Source organism: Octopus bimaculoides, chromosome 18, assembly GCF_046866305.1.
Source record: "Octopus bimaculoides isolate indiv1 chromosome 18, ASM4686630v1, whole genome shotgun sequence".
Classification (NCBI taxonomy): domain Eukaryota; kingdom Metazoa; phylum Mollusca; class Cephalopoda; order Octopoda; family Octopodidae; genus Octopus; species Octopus bimaculoides.
Genome location: NC_142945.1, coordinates 18,384,969 through 18,402,428, shown reverse-complemented (window position 1 = coordinate 18,402,428; position 17,460 = coordinate 18,384,969). Strand labels below are relative to the sequence as shown.

Genomic DNA, 17,460 nt, shown 5'->3' with positions numbered 1-17,460 from the left:
ATTTATACAGATGTTGACCAGTAGAAGTTAATGCTATAAAACGGTTTTTAATAATTTTGCTGGAATTAAACAATCATTAGAAGCAAGTATTCAGTACTAAGTAATACCTTTTCCAACATTCCATGAATAAAAATATGGTTTCTTTGAGTTTCTGTCTACCAAATCCAGAATAAAAATATGGTTTCTTTGAGTTTCTGTCTACCAAATCCAGAATAAAAATATGGTTTCTTTGAGTTTCTGTCTACCAAATCCAGAATAAAAATATGGTTTCTTTGAGTTTCTGTCTACCAAATCCAGAATAAAAATATGGTTTCTTTGAGTTTCTGTCTACCAAATCCACTCACATGGCTTTGGTTGGTCCAAGGCTATAGTAGAAGACACTTGCCCAAGGTGCCATGCAGTGAGACTGAACTTGGAACCATGTGGTTGGTAAACAAGCTACATACCACACAGCCACACCTGCAACTATATTCTATTATATTTTATCATTTTATATTTTACTTGGTTTTTTTACAGCATTTCCAGTTTTCTCACATGCTTTTAATCATACCAACCAAATTTTATAAAAATAGTACTGCTTATCAAAGATAACAGCTGCAATGAGATCATGTATAAATAATGAATAAATAAATATACAACCAACTAAAAATTGTTAAGCATCGAACCCATCAAGAATTCTATGACGCTGGTGAATCTATTTTTGTCTAACAAATACCATTAAACACAAAACCAAAGAAGTTAATGGTCTTTAGCTGTGAAAAGTTTCAGCAGGATAAAGTGTTTCTGTCCTCTGTTATTTACCTAAAACTATTGTTAAGTGTAATCAGGTTGTTGGCATTCCGTCGCTTACAACATCGAGGGTTCCGGTCGATCCGATCAACGGAACAGCCTGCTCGTGAAATTAACGTGCAAGTGGCTGAGCACTCCGCAGACACATGTACCCTTAACGTAGTTCTCGGGGATATTCAGCGTGACACAGTGTGACAAGGCTGGCCCTTTGAAAAATACAGGTACAACAGAAACAGGAAGTAAGAGTGAGAGAAAGTTGTGGTGAAAGAGTACAGCAGGGTTTGCCACCATCCCCTGCCTGAGCCTCGTGGAGCTTTAGGTGTTTTCGCTCAATAAACACTCACAACGCCCGGTCTGGGAATGGAAACCGCGATCCTATGACCGCGAGTCCGCTGCCCTAACCACTGGGCCATTGCGCCTCCACATAATCAGGTAACAGCAGAAACATTTGACATAGGGTTATGAAACAAACTTCTTAACCATGAAGCCATGGCTGGATTCAAAACTGAACAACTACAAAATGAATGGTGGTGACAGGTATTCTTTTATTATTTTACTTGTTTCAGTCATTTGACTGCAGCCATGCTGGAGCACTGCCTTCAAGGGTTTTTTAGTCTAAGTAATTAGCCCCAGGACTTATCCTTTGTAATCCAAGTATTTATTCTATCAGTCTCTTTTGCCGAACTGGAGATGTAAACACACCAACATCGGTTGTCAAGTGATGATGGAGGAACAAAATGACACAGACACATACATATTTACATACATATATATATATATATAAATCTTCTAGTATATAAATTGGACATGGATGATCATTGTATTCTTTCTTGTCTTGAGGTTCACAGCCAAACGGCTGGGTGGAGTCGCCTGTAAAATGTCACACAGGTGGAGACGGGTGCATTCATTGTGCTGCGGTTTTTTTTTTTTTCCAAGCCCCCATAGTTACCGAGAAAATCAATCAAAACTTCTTCTAATGGAATTCCCCTGTTTGTTCCCCCATTAAAACAACCAGTTGTTCATACAGCTGGCATATATCATTTCGTTAGCAACAAGAGGAGTACAGGATGACAGTCAGCCAATACTTTCACAATGCTGTCTCTCTTCTTTCACCTCTTTGTGGGATTAATAATTTCAATCTTTAGTTACAGTTTCTCATTCAAACTACATAATAGGCAGAATTGTCGGATTAAGACAGTAGGGTGTTTTGAAATTCTTATTAATAAAAGATGTAGGGCTTCCATCAGTTAATGTTAATCACATGGTTTCAAGCTTTGTCATGATCTTAAACTTTTGACCAGGCAAAATATTGTTGGTTTTCATACAAAGCATATTTTCTGCATTAAATGTTAAACAGTTCTTTAGGTTTACACATATCGTTTTCTATTAGCCAATAAGGAATCTATAATGAAAAATAGGTGAATATATTAGTCTGCATGGAGTTCATTTTGGCAGTTTTTACACTGGTCTTAAGATTTTGTCCAGCAATGTATATGTTCAGGCTTGGACATGATTTTTTTTTTTTTTAGGAAGGTTATCAGTTGGCCCATGCCTGTTCTACACTACCTTCCCTTCTACACACTACCTATGTTTATCCAAGAAAATGTCCTCTGACTTAGAATGATATTGTTTGGCACCAATGTTGTTACAGCTGTTGTGGTCAAAATGCAAAGAGCCAGGGACTAATATTGCAGGATATCTCACCCAATTCTCTAATGGTTCTTCCAATCCATCAACCTAGATTCATACTTTCTGATTAACTCCAAAGGATAAACAGCAAAGGTGAACCCCTATTATAAAATAAATTGAATAATAATTCAACAATATAATATGCGATATATATATTTATATTTATATCTTCATCAGATGATGATGATGATCTTAAAGCTTGATAAATATTAATAATTCTTACTGAAAATTTGGAACACAATTTAGAATATATTTGGGTTTGTTTGTATGGCAAAAAGCTTGCTTCCCAACCATGTGTTCTTGGGTTCAATCCAACTGCACGCCACCTTGGGCAAACATCTGACCAAAACCTAGTGGGTGGATTTGGTAGACAGAAACTGAAAGAACTCCATTAATTGTGTGTGTGGGGTATATATATATATATATATATATATATATATATATATATATATAGATATGTATGTATGTATGTAGTTGGAATTTACAAAAAAACAAAACAAAAGCTGAAGACATTTAACGCTCAGGAAGTGAGAAAGTCTTTTACATTTCGAGCCTACACTCTTATGTATGTATGTATGTATGTATGTATGTATGTATGTATGTATGTATGTATGTGTGTGTGTGTGTGTGTGTATAGGTATACGTACATGTGTGTATTTGTCCCCTACCATTGTTTGCCATCCAGTTTTGGTTTATGCACGTCCCCCATAAGTCACCAGTTCAGATCAATAGAATAAAAAACAGGGCTTAAAAACTAGGGTCAATTTGTTTGACCAAAACCTTCAAGGGGGTGCCCCAGTATGGCCACAGCACAAAGACTGAAAAAAGTAAAAGATACAGTGTCACTAGAAAGGAAAGTATCAGCTACTTACATCATTAACATGACTATTATCAGAAATAAAACAGAAGTAAAAAAAAAAGAACTCATTAACTTTGCTCAATGGATATGCCAAGATTTCATTATTGTAAACCAAACGTGACATTTTTGAATTTGAAGTTGAATGTAGTCTATTCTTCTATAAACAACATGCAGAATTTGACTCTAAAGATTTTTTTTGTTATAAAAATATCTTTTCGTTTAAGGTTTCACAATTTTATATCTGCTCTAGAACACTTAGCTTTGTTTAGTCTATCGGATTTTCTTTTAATTTGTTTGTATATGTTGGGCTCTCTTAAATACTTTTAAAGTACTTGCAGAGACCATTTATGTATTCTTAATCTAATATGACACAGTGGAACTTATGATTCAAACACATTATGAAGAATTATTTAAAAAATATAACCAATAAGAATCCGAATTAGAACAACTAATAGAATAATTTGTCCAATCAATTTTAAGTAAAACACACACATACACACACACACACACACACACACACACACACACACACACACACACACACACACTTTAAACAATTAGCTTTGAGAAAATTACTGAAGAAAATATTTTGACAATTTTGAGTAAAATAAAACAACCCAAGAAAGCCACTTAAATGAAAATGATTGGAATTAACAAAATAGATCTGCAATGGCAGTTAGAGAAATGCAATTTAATTTGTTTACAAAAACTAGATCTAAATTATTATCTTTAATACAAACAACATTTAGAATAGCCTGCTTCAAAATTTTACTTAACATACAAAACTAAAAACATAATTTTTAATTAGATGCATGTGTGTATTTCAAAATTACAATCAGAGAGCCAGGTTTCTGTGAGAGTAATGATTGCATAAGGATTTATGTGCACTCAGAGATTAAATTGGAAACTTTATATACAATACTTCTCAAATTAAAAAAAAAGAATTAATTTAATCAACCTAAACAACTCAAAATGTTGTTTACTGTTAAATTGTTTGTGAAATCTTAGGTTTCTGAATATGAATTTCATAGGAGTAACAGTCCTTTAAAGACAACAATCTCATCATTTTAAATAACATCTTCCCCATTCTTACTATGATGCCATTGCAATTATTCATGTAACGTTTTATCATTCTAATAGCCATAGAAAATATATCATGACATACATAAGATTTAACCCTTCAGCAACCAGATTACTCTTTCAAATGTAATGCTTATTTATCCACATTGCTTTGAATGAATCATGCATTATCTTACAGCTTTGAGATTTTTGATGATGTGATTGCTTATTTTTATAGAATGATGTTGTAGGGTAGGTGGGATAGGTAGAATCTGGCTAGTTTTAACATAAAACAGGTAGAATATTTTGGCTGGTTGGGACCAGTTTAAATTCTAAAGGGTTAAAGAACAAATTTGCAAGATCCTAAGCATAACACATCAACAATGAAGCTTTTCATAAAAATTAAGATTGATAGTACAAATTAACATCAGAAAATCACTTATAGGGAAAGTATAATGATAGATGCTTCTGACAGGACTCTATGGAGAAGATGCCTGAGGATTCTATCTCCATAATAGCAATCAGGGAGAGAGAGGGAAGGAAGGAAGGAAGACAGACAGACAGATGATGGATGGACAGATAGAAATCACTTACAGTACTTTGACTACATGGTGATGAATGACCATCATGAAAAGTTTTAGCAGCAGCAGAGGCCAGAATATTTAATTCATCACAATGAATAAATATTTTAGTTGTATCAAGGTTTTCATTGATGAAAATGTGGCTCAGAGAGAAAACAAAGGAACAGAAAAAACCCCCACCGCACAACAGATGAAGATAAGCTCAATCCCTCATCAGCTGTCAACCAAGTAACAATCACAATTTCAACACCTGACAATATTATCATGTTATTCAGTTGGACAGTGTCAGCAACATAAGCTGTTGGGGGTATAAATGAAAAGACATGGTAGATGAACAAGGACAGAAAAAATGTGACAAGTACAATAAGAAAATACAAGGTTTGTAGACCAAATGGTATATAAAAATAATTTGTGAGGAGAACAACTAAAAAAATACAAAATGAAAGAACTAAATAGACAAGGACAGTTATAAAAAAATATAAAATGGCACAGAGATATTCATAAGAAAGAGTTTATACTTCTAGCCAAGTGACAACCATTTGATTCCTTATTTATTTTTTACTTGTTTCAGTTATTGGACTAAGGCCATGCTGGAACACTGCCTTGAAGGGTTTAGCTGAACAAATTGGTGTTGGTACTTATTCTATTGGTTCCTTTTGATGAACCGTTATGTTACAGGGATGTAAACAAACCAACACTGGTTGTCAAGCAGTGGTGGAGGATAAGCACAAACACATAGACACATGCATATACACACACACGATCACATATGCATACACACACACATATATATACATATATAAATATATATTAAGCAACCTTTCATAGTGGCGTATCCAAACCTCTCTCTTTGCAGCCTCGTTTAATGCAAGTGCGCCATCATCCATGTGGACACATTTCTCTCCTACGACGTCACAATTCTCTCTCACACACCGTCTTGCAACACGAAATACTTCAAGTCTTTGGCCCTCACGGCACAGAACATTGGTAATTTTTTTTTTTTATCTGCTTCCCCTCTGGCTAAATAAACTTGTCTTCTAGCTTCCCTTCTGGCAGTCTGATACAATTCCCTGCTACCGCCATTCTTCCAGTCCTGTTTCTTTTGTTTAATAGCCCTGTCAACCACATTGTTCCACCACCATGTTACTTTGGGTTGAGAGAGGACTTTGCACCATCCACAGAACTGGTCAGTGGCTCTCAGTAGGTTGTCCCATAGAAACCTCCAATTGTCTTCCACATTATGTGATGCTATATCCCCTTCTCTTTCGTCAAAGGCTTCAAGTAACACATCTCTAAATCTCTGTCCATTTGCAGGATCTCTAAGCTTCCAGACCCTTCTCCTCCAAGCTGGTCTACTTCTGGGCATCCATTTAGCCTTGATCCCGAAGTCGCTAACTACTAATCTGTGTTGAGGGGTACATTCTTTATGAATATATCAGTGGCCAGAACATGCAATCAAAAAATCTTTTCATAAAAGAAGAGTGTATAATTGTGAATAAATCACAATTATAATAGAGAGAGTTGCAAAAACCCTTACATGTCTAGAAATAGCAGTCAAAACCGCTATAAAGCCACTATAACCACTCATATATCTCTTCACAATTAAAGCTGATAAACTGAGCACCAGTCAAGTACTGCATTGATTAATTAATTGACTGTACTCTCCACCACTATTCCTTCCAGTCTGTGCATGTGTGTGCATGCACACACTTTCTGCGACCAGTGCATGAAAAGATTCATTACCTAAAATAATGTAGTAGTTAATAATTATACTAATTATACATTCAGTGCACACATACTTTTGTCTCAGAAAAAAAAAAAAATTGTACAAAGTCAGGTTTTTGTAAACACTGACTATCAATAATCTAGGTGAATGACCTTCACCTAGATTTGTGACATGTCCTTATGTCATATATCATTAACACTAACAAAACGACGATCAATAGGTAACATACAAAATACATCATGTAATTTAGTTATGTGTATGTTCTATTTGAGTATTTAATACTCAGTAGATTAAATTCTTCTTTCATCTTTTCAGGGTCGACAAAAAAAAAAAAAACTAGTTACGAAGTACTGGGTTGTTTTGATAGATTATATTCATTAATGATTAAAGTATTAACTGGTGTGTCTGTGTGGTAAGAAGTTTGCTTCCCAACCACATGGTTCCAGAATCAGTTCCACTGCATGGTACCTTGGACAAGTGTCTTCTACTATAGATCAAGCTGACTAATGCCTTGTGAGTGGATTTGGTAGACAGAAACTGAAAGATTTCTATTGTATGCATGTGTATATATATATATATATATATATATATACACACACACATACATACACATGTATATATCTGTGTGTGTGTGTGTGTCGTTGTGTCGGTGTTTGTTAACCACCACTACTTGACAACTGGTGTTGGTGTATTAATGTCCATGTAACTTTTACGTGTCACCGGCATGAAGGCCAATCAGGCTGTACTGGCAATGGCCACGCTCAAAATGGTGATTTTTACGTACCACCTGCACAGGACCAATACCTTGAAAGTGAAAGTGAATTTGATAGATGGAAATTGTGTAAAATCCTATCATATATGTACGTGTGTGTGTGTATACAACATGCATTTATACATCTATACATACATACACATATATACACACACACATACATATATGATAGGATTTTACACAATTTCCATCTACCAAATTCACTCACAAGGTATTGGTCAGCCCAGAGTTATAGAAGAAGACTCTTTCTCAGTGTGCCATGCAGTGAGACTGAACCAGAAGATGACTAGTTGTGAGGTAAGATTCTTAACCACACAGCCATGCTTGCATCTATGTTTCATTAGTTCTAAGAAAATGTGTTTGCATATAACTTAAACACAAGGTATTTCTGAGCTTCATGGTTTGATGAAAGGAAGTGGATCAAGGCTATGATCTAGATGGCAAGTATGCTGCATTTCTGTTTCTGCCTTATCTCTCAGGTCACCAAAAATGTGCAGAATTCAGTAACAACATCTAGAATCTACAATCTCTCCCATACGTAGGAAACACCAAAGCGATTTTTGCAGTTGGCCTACTTATTTACCTTGTACCTACACGACCTCCAGACACACTCTCAAACAGAAAATTCAAACAATACATATGACCTGGTATGCAAATGACATCCTGCTCACATATTCCCAGCAGCTGCATGATTACGTCAATGATATATCAATTCGACTTGGTTGCAAAACAACACGCTTGACACAGCACCTGCCAAACACACACACACACTCAACAAGACACACATGCTCACAAGGCATTCGATGCAACACAGATGACACAGTAAAGAAAGCAAAGATATGCATAAATGTACTTAGAGTATTCAAAGCTACCGCATTTCAACAACTATCAGAAATAGTATGACTTTATTACAGGCATAGGTGACTTTTTCAAGAAGCAGGTTGCATGAGGTATGGTTCATCATAAGATGTGCTGTACTCCTAAAAGATTCAAGGTAATAACAATTCAGGAAGTTCTGCATGCCACAGTTTGCCTATCACTGGTTTACAAACTATACAAGCTATACAGATCCATCTTGGATTATGAAAATTTTTCCTGAGACGCCAACTTTTTCACTAAAAACTATAAACATGAAAGAATCCACATTAGATTACCATGGGTGGTACACAGACCACACAATACCACCCTGAATCCACAGCTAAAGAAAAATACTAAAAATGAATGACCGCCAAGACATGCATTAGGGAACACTGTGGCAGCGGCAAATTCCAGCTGCCACAGTTCCAGCCAATTAATATACATAATCATCCTCAAAGTACTCTGCAACTGGGAACGTCTAAGTGATCACTCACTTAATCTACTAGAAATAGCAGTCAAATCTTCTGTCAAATCACACATTCATTGATTTAGAAAAGGACACATTGGATAATGTAGTCTTGGGAAAAAAAGACAGGCTGACCAAGTGTGGAATGTTTTTGGTCATAAGTCTGTGCTACCAGTGTTCAGAGTGCAACACTACAATTAACTAATGCATGTCAGAGTTAGTAGCATAATCCTCAGCTAGACAAACTGATAGTGAATCAGGGTATCAGGACCAATCAAGAGGAGGAGGAGGTTATAGGTAGAAGAGGCAAGCCCAAGATGCTGCACAGCAGGATCAAACACAGACCCACAAGGATGTGAAGCCACTTGCTTAACCACATAGTATGGCCGGAATATCTTGTTTGTAACCATCTCTTTGCTTCGTTTTTATACAGAGTTGTTATTAAATTCCTGACTTATAATCAAAGGTGTTCCAGCTGCAATCATCCCATTTTTTTCTCTCTTTTTTATTTTTTTCTAGACAACATCATTATCTAATTTTTTCTTTGAGGGAGATATGGTTCCTATTTTTAGCAAGGCAACTGACTGCATGGAGGCTCCCTCATTGATTCTTATTGCGCAGTGTGGAATGCTTTTCTCATTAGAAATATGTTGTAGAAATAGCAGAAGGTGGAATGTTGTTGGCACAGTACCAAACTCCCGCCAGCTTTCACTTTGTTAAAAAAGAGTGAAGACTATCAGACTGTACTAACGCTAATAATGAAAATTTAAATTCCTTTGTCTTTTCTATTTTGAATTTCAAATTTATAAAACTGATCGAAAATAGAGAATCATGGAACAAAATTGAAAACTTATAAATTTTTATTTATTTATAGAAATTTAATTTTAAAAAAAAGGAAGAAATTACATTCACACACAAAATTTCGACTCAAGGTGGAATTTCAATTTCAGCTTTTAAAAAGTATTTTTATTCAATTTATCCCTTCACCTCACTTTATGTTTATGACAATTTCTCAGTTTTTATCAATCTGAAATTTCAAATTGAAAAGACAGAAAAAATGACGACTGAAAATTATAGGAGCAGGAATGTCTGTGTGGTTAAGAGGTTCACTTTGCAAACACGAGTCAATTAATGTTAATGAATTTGGTAAATGGAAACTATGTGGAAGCTCATTTTATATATATATATATATCTTTACTCTCTCTTTTACTTGTTTCAGTCATTTGACTGCGGCCATGCTAGAGCACCGCCTTTAGTCGAGCAAATCGACCCCAGGACTTATTCTTTGGAAGCCTAGTACTTATTCTATCGGTCTCTTTTTGCCGAACCGCTAAGTTACGGGGACATAAACACACCAGCATTGGTTGTCAAGCAATGGTGGGGGGACAAACACACATACATATATATATATATATATATATATATATATATATATATATATATATATATATATATATATATATACGATGAGCTTCTTTCAGTTTCCGTCTACCAAATCCACTCACAAGGCTTTGGTCGGCCCGAGGCTATAGTAGAAGACATATGCCCAAGGTGCCATCCAGTTGGACTGAACCCGGAACCATGTGGTTGGTAAGCAAGCTACTTACCACACAGCCACTGATATTTCACTGCGAGGATATGTACTCCTTTTATAGGGATGAAATTATCCTAGTCATACTGGTTTAACACCCTATATTATGTTTATATATATATATATATATATATATATATATAAACGTAAGATCCAAGGACCAAGGTGTAGGAAGAAGGTAAGATTCAAGCAAACTGTAGAGAATATAAAAAAACAGCTTTCAGGAACAATAGTGGTTTATTAAGACGGAAAGTTGTGGATTTTTTTTTCCATATTGAAGTATGGTAAGCTGCAAAAAATGTTTTATACTTCACGGTAGGCAGCCAGGGTTGCCAGGTATGCGAATACAATGCAAGAGTTAAGGAACAGAGTCAATAATATCCGGGCTACATATGTTTCATAGCAAGCGGAACCTTGGAAGGTGTATATATTGTCGTTAAGGAGGTATATGTCATCACAAATGTAAACTTCATTTAATCAAGATACCCTCGGCCTGAAGAGTAGCCTGCAGTAGACAACTCGCTTGGATATTTACCACTTCCGAGGTTTCAATTGCTATGAAACATACATAGCCCAGCTATTGTCTACTCCATACCTTAACTCTTGTGTATATATATATATATATATATATATATATATATATATATATATATATAAAGTTAATTTTGGATTTTATCCCTAATATTATTATATATATATATATATATATATATATATACACACACATACACTGTACATACTTTTGTGAGATACTGTGTATGTATATATATATAATGATGGGATTCTTTCAGATTCCATCTACCAAATCCACTCATAAAGCTTTGATCAGCCAGAGGCTATAGTAGAAAACACTTGCCCAAGGTGCCACATAGTGGAACTGAACCTAGTACTATGCAGTTGAGAAGCAAATTTATCATACAACCATGCCTGAAATTGATGTTTTGTATACTTTCTATGGTGCACACAGCATGCCATGTGAAGAGGGACATCTTACGACTGTAATTAGCAAGAAGTACTGATATTGTAAAATTAACAAGTGTTTGATTAGCTTTTAGTGAAGTTAATGTTATCCCATTTGCAGTGTATTCATCATCATCATCATCATCTTTAACATTCATTTTCTATGCTGGCATGGGTTAGACCAGGGGTTTTCAAACTGTGGTCTGCGGAACACAGGGGGTCCGTGGACAGCAAATACTTTTTATGGGCAATTTGATTTTATATATGTTTTTTAATCAAAATCTTTTAATTGACAATAAACCTATTTGTTAAATACTGTTAAATAAATAAATGTAAAAATATATGTCATTTTAAGCAAATATTTATGTATAAATTTCATAAGCGTTTATAAGCGGGTCCCTAAGGTAAAGCCTGAAATATAAAGGGGTCCGCAAGTCAAAAAGTTTGAAAACCCCTGGGTTAGACGGTTTGACCAGAGCTGGCAAAGCAGGGAGCTGCACCAGGTTCCAGTTTGATTTGGCTTAGTTTCTATGGCTGGATGTCATTGCTAATGGCAACCACTTTACAGTATGTGCAGGGTGCTTTTAATGTGGCACTGGCACAAGCGCTATTATGAAGTGCTGGCACAAGTACTTTTTATGAGAGACACCAGCACAGGGGTCTTGCAGGCCAATCCTCTTCATCAGGGGGAACAGCCTTAACACTTCTATATTCTTTTCTGAAAAGCTGTAGTTGCTTCATTTACAATAATATCACAACCACCAACAGACATGTGAGTTGTTTTTTAGGTAAGTTAAGTTAATGAATGAGTGGCTGGGGTGATAGACAGGTAGGTAAGTAGACTGTCTCAGTGATTATCAGCCTAGGAGATAAGTCAAGATATGGGTTTCTAAGTGGTTACTGAATCAGCTAAAAGTAAATAGCAGCCAATCATTCTCAAAACTCGGGCATCCAGCTGTAGAAACTCTGCCAAATTTAGATTGGAGCCTGGTGTTGCCATCTGGTTTCACCAGTCCTCAGTCAAATCGTCCAACCCATGCTAGCATGGAAAGCGGACGTTAAACGATGATGATGATATATATATATATATATAAATATATATGTTCATATGATGATATCTCCACAATGTGTTGATGATGAGAAAAACATGTAATCGCTATCAATATAGCAAGAGATGTCTCCGCAAAAGTCTGAAGTAGACTCCTTAAGGATCAATCTCCTTGGTTATATATCAAATAAAAAATTTAAAAGAGAGTTTTGACGCTGATATCCATTATTATTTAAATTTCAATAATAATGGATATCAGCGCCAAAACTCTCTTTTAAATTTAAATTTTTGATATATATATTGATCAACAAAGATTATCTAAGCAATTAGAAAACATAAAACTCCCTTTAGGAGTGTTTAAAATTTGAAGACATTGGAGATAACTCAAAGATCATCATCATCATCATCATCATCACTACCACCACCACCGTCATCATTATTTAACATCCATTTTCTATGCTCACATGAGTTGGGTAATTCAATAAGAACTGACAAACCAAACGACTACACCAATCTCTAATGTCTGCTTTGATGTGGTTTCTATAGCTCGATGCCCTTCTTAACACTAACCACTTTACAAGGTATACTGTAGTGCAAGGACAAGACCCTTCAACTGAGTGAGGGCTGCGGTATTGAGGAAGCTGGGCAGTTAAAGTATGACAGAGGGACAGAAACAAGGGTCTTCCCCATCTGGAAAGAAGTAAAAGAGTTGGTGAGGGCACACCACAAGGTACAAGGTGAATATCAGGGAGAGAAGCGGGATAAAGCATCAGAAAGAGTGAATGAGAAGATAAGTTAGCGAGAGTGTGAAATGAGAGTGACAGATGGTCAGAGATGGGGACAGAGACAGTTGCAGTGAATTGATCACATGGGTGAGGACATGGTCAATGGTGAATATGTTTTATGGGGAAGAGGGGTGAGGGGTGATAGCTGACAGTAATAGTTGTCTTTATTCTTCTGAGGACAATAAAGACAATGTAGATTGGAACGGGTCACCTCTTTAACCCTTTAGCATTCAGATTACTTTGTCTCAAGTGCTTTTTAACTCACATTGTTTTGAATTAATCATGCATTATCTCATGTCTTCAAGAAGTTGATGATATCATGATTATCATCATCATCATCATCATCATCATTTAACGTCTGCTTTCCTAGCTGGTATGGGTTGAACAGCTTGACAGGAGCTGACCGGCAGGGTAGCTGTCCAGACTCCAATCATCTGTTTTTGGCATGGTTTCTACGGTTGGATGCCCTTCCTAATGCCAACCACTTTAGGGAGTGTGCTGGGTGCTTTTTCACTTACGCAGTACCAGCACGAGTGCATTTTGCATGGCACCAGCAACTGTAAAGAACGGGCCTGTATGAAAGCAATTTTTTTGTTTATTTTTAGAATGACATTGTAGGATAAGTGCAAAAGGATGAATCTGGCTGGTTTGAACACAAAACAGATATTTGGACCTGATATGACTGGTTTAAATATTGAAGGATTAAAGCCAGCTGTTGAAAACAACAGACATGTTTCATATTTGTTTTATTGCCCACAAGGGGCTAAACATAGAGGGGACAAACAAGGACAGACACATGGATTAAGTTGACTATATTGACCCCAGTGCGTAACTGGTACTTAATTTATCGACCCCGAAAGGATGAAAGGCAAAGTCGACCTCGGCGGAATTTGAACTCAGAACGTAACGGCAGACGAAATACCACTTAGCATTTCGTCCGGTGCGCTAACGTTTCTGCCTGCTCACCGCCTTGATATGTTTCAGTCAAACTCTCTGAAAGAAAAATGGCCCATGGGATATTGTGATCCTCAATACCCTATTCTTGAGGAGGTAAAAAAGATAGGAGGGGCATGACTCAGATGCCTTTGGTCAAAGGTTTGCTCAGTTGGAAGCTAACTTGGGTTTAATCAACAGCTTAATTAAGGCATGTGGTTTAGTGGTTAGGGTGTTGCACTCACAACTGCAAGATTCTGGTTTCAAATCTCAGCTCAGTCAACATGTTGTGTTCTTGAGTAAAACACATCATTTCATATTGTTCCAGTCCACTCAGTTGTAAATGAGTAACCCTGCAACAGACTGGTGACCCATTCAGGGGGCAATGGGTCACCAGTGATCTTGGTCACTTACATGCTAAGGAAACCAAGTAACTGGCCCTATGAGTCATAGGACTTGAGACCATAATGTCCAGAGATTGATGATGATGTTGATAACAACAATGATGACAATGTCAATGATGACAATGTCAATGATGACGATGATGATGATGATTGGAAGGAGGAAGTTTTCCCTTTGAAATCTCAAGAGATTAAATCTTGACTGAATGCTGCATTTATAAAAAGATATAAAATTGTAATCAGAAAATTTTAATCCAATAATTAGAATAGATAAAAAAAAATAGTGGATAACTGGCAGAATCATTAGCACACTGGGCTAAATGCTTAGTGGCATTCAATTCGTCTTTACATTCTGAGTTCAAATTCCATCAAGGTCACCTTTGCCTTTCATCCTTTCAGGGTCAATAATGGCTTTGGCTGGCACTCCGTTGCTTATGACGTCGAGGGTTCCAGTTGATCCGATCAACGGAACAGCCTGCTCATGAAATTAACGTGCAAGTGGCTGAGCACTCCACAGACACGTGTACTCTTAACGTAGCTCTCGGGGATATTCAGCGTAACACAGAGTGTGACAAGGCTGGCCCTTTGAAATACAGGTACAACAGAAACAGGAAGTAAGAGTGAGAGAACGTTGTGGTGGAAGAGTACATCAGGGTTCGCCACCATCCCCTGCCGGAGCCTCGTGAAGCTTTAGGTGTTTTCACTCAATAAACACTCACAATGCCTGGTCTGGCAATCGAAAGCGCGATCCTATGACCGCGAGTCCACAGCCAGGGTCAATAATAATAAGTACCAGTTGAGCACTGGATTCAATGTAATAGACTTACCCACTTCCCTGAAATTATTGGCCTTATGCCAAAATTTGAATAGAAAACTCTGCCCAATCTGATTGGTATAAGCCTTAATCAACTACATCTATGATCAAAGGTTTTCTAGTTAAAACCCTGTTGTACTTGTTTTATTTTTCATTTTTCAAATGCTGTATCTAAAGTTATGTAATCCAATGTCCTTTGTTTTTTAAAAAACAGTTAAGGAAAGTTTGTTGCTATTTGAGGAGAAAAAAAAACTACAGGCTTAACTTTAATGATTAATTCTAGTCAAGAAATATATGGGAGACTACTCTGATATTCAAACTATTTAATAATTTAATGAGGAGTAAGCCTGATCTTTTGACCAGTACAGTGATAACACCAGATATGTTTCAGTCTTATTAGATGCTCTTCAGCAATGTCTATTTATGACCTGATAAATAAAACTTGTAAAACTTGCTTAACAACTCTAACATCAATTATCTGAAGTTGTTGCTGTAGTCGTCACCAAAGAGCAAACACATTACTCACTTCAAACCCTCAGCTTAATTTTTGTAATTAATTTAGATTCAAGTATTGTCCTCTTTCCTTTTATTGCCCATCCATAATTAATCAACAAAGCTAATTTTGTTTTATTGTTTTTATAGGTGTAATTCTAAGTAATCAAACAACTTTCTGGATCACTGCATTAAGTATGCCAGCCACACCTGCAATTAACTATATTTCTTATTTTATTTCATTTGATTTTTTGTTTCAAAAGGTAACTCTGAATGATTCCCTCCCCAACACCCAGTCATTCCTTAAAGAGAGCGTGAACATGCAAGATTGATTATGAGAAAATGTACAGATTTGGTAGACAGAAACTGAGAGAAGCCTGTCATGTATATATATATATATATATAAAACAATGCGTCCTGCCCTACTCTTTGAAACGCCTGTGTTAGAATGGGGGTAGCTGATGAAGGAAAATGTTCTCTATGTGGCCTGTGTGTTTTCTGTACTCTGGTTATTATTATTTTCTTGTCTACGTTTTGTTTGCAATGTCCTGTACCCAGATATGCACCTATATATATTGGTGGATGCAGCTATGCACATACTTGTACGTATATATGCATATACTCATTTATCATTTGTTATATATATATATATATATATACACATGAGGAGCTGCTGAAAAGTTCCTGGCTTTGGGTAAAAGAAAATACAGGAGGATCAGTTAATTATGATTTTATTGAACATATTCCCCTCTCAGATTCACACGCTTATTGCAGCATGATTCTCTATTTTTCAAGGGCAAGTAGCTGGTAGTTGAGAGAAACTGAAGTATTTTGAGGTTTTGAAAAGGAAGGCCAGCCTTTCAGATGCAGTCTGCTATGTTGAGTATGTGAGTTTGTCAAGATGGTGAGACCTTGCATTTGGAAGGAACTTGAAATTTTAGTTATGAGATGTGTGTGTGTGTGTGTGTGTGTGTGTGTGTGTGTGTGTGTGTGTGTGTTTGTGTGTTCTAGATAGAAAGGGAAGGGAGGCGATATTGAAGGAAACAAGACTGACATGAGCCCATTGAATGATATTTTAAGGGATCTCTATTCAATGGATTCCCTAAAGTTTGGTCTGAGTGTTTAGAATGGATGCGGATGACATATGGAGGCAAAAGGTTAGGGAGTATTGAAAGATGGTGGTATCATCTATGCCTGAGTGAGTTTCTTTGGAAGTAACAGCAAGTTATTTCTCTAATGACTTTTGAAGAAGCATGGGAACCACAACTTATCACAGTCCTTCTTCATAAAGAGCTTAAGGGAAAACCGGTCAAATTTCTCTCAAATCACACATCATTGCCTTTAAGAGAAAAGGGACACAGTGATTTATATAAGTCCTTGATGTAATAGGTATGAAAAACAAAAGAAAAAAAGAAGGATGCAATGGGATGCCTTTGAGCATAAGTCTGTTGAATCAGAATGTGCTGAAGCTAGACAGTTTCTTCCTCTCAAATCTTCAGGTTTCATGTCTATGTGAAGAAACGATTATTAAAACTAAGGATAGATGAAGATACAGTAGAAAAGCATTGACAAATTTCACTAAGGCGCAGGAGTGGCTGTGTGGTAAGTAGCTTGCTTACCAACCACATGGTTCTGGG

The 17,460-nt window shown here is 36.4% G+C and overlaps 1 protein-coding gene across 1 annotated transcript in view; it reads left to right on the top strand.

Moving 5' to 3' along the window:
- LOC106871235 (sulfide:quinone oxidoreductase, mitochondrial) overlaps nt 1-17,460 on the top strand; it is a 62,793-nt gene that overhangs the window by 1,566 nt on the left and 43,767 nt on the right. The window lies entirely within an intron of this gene.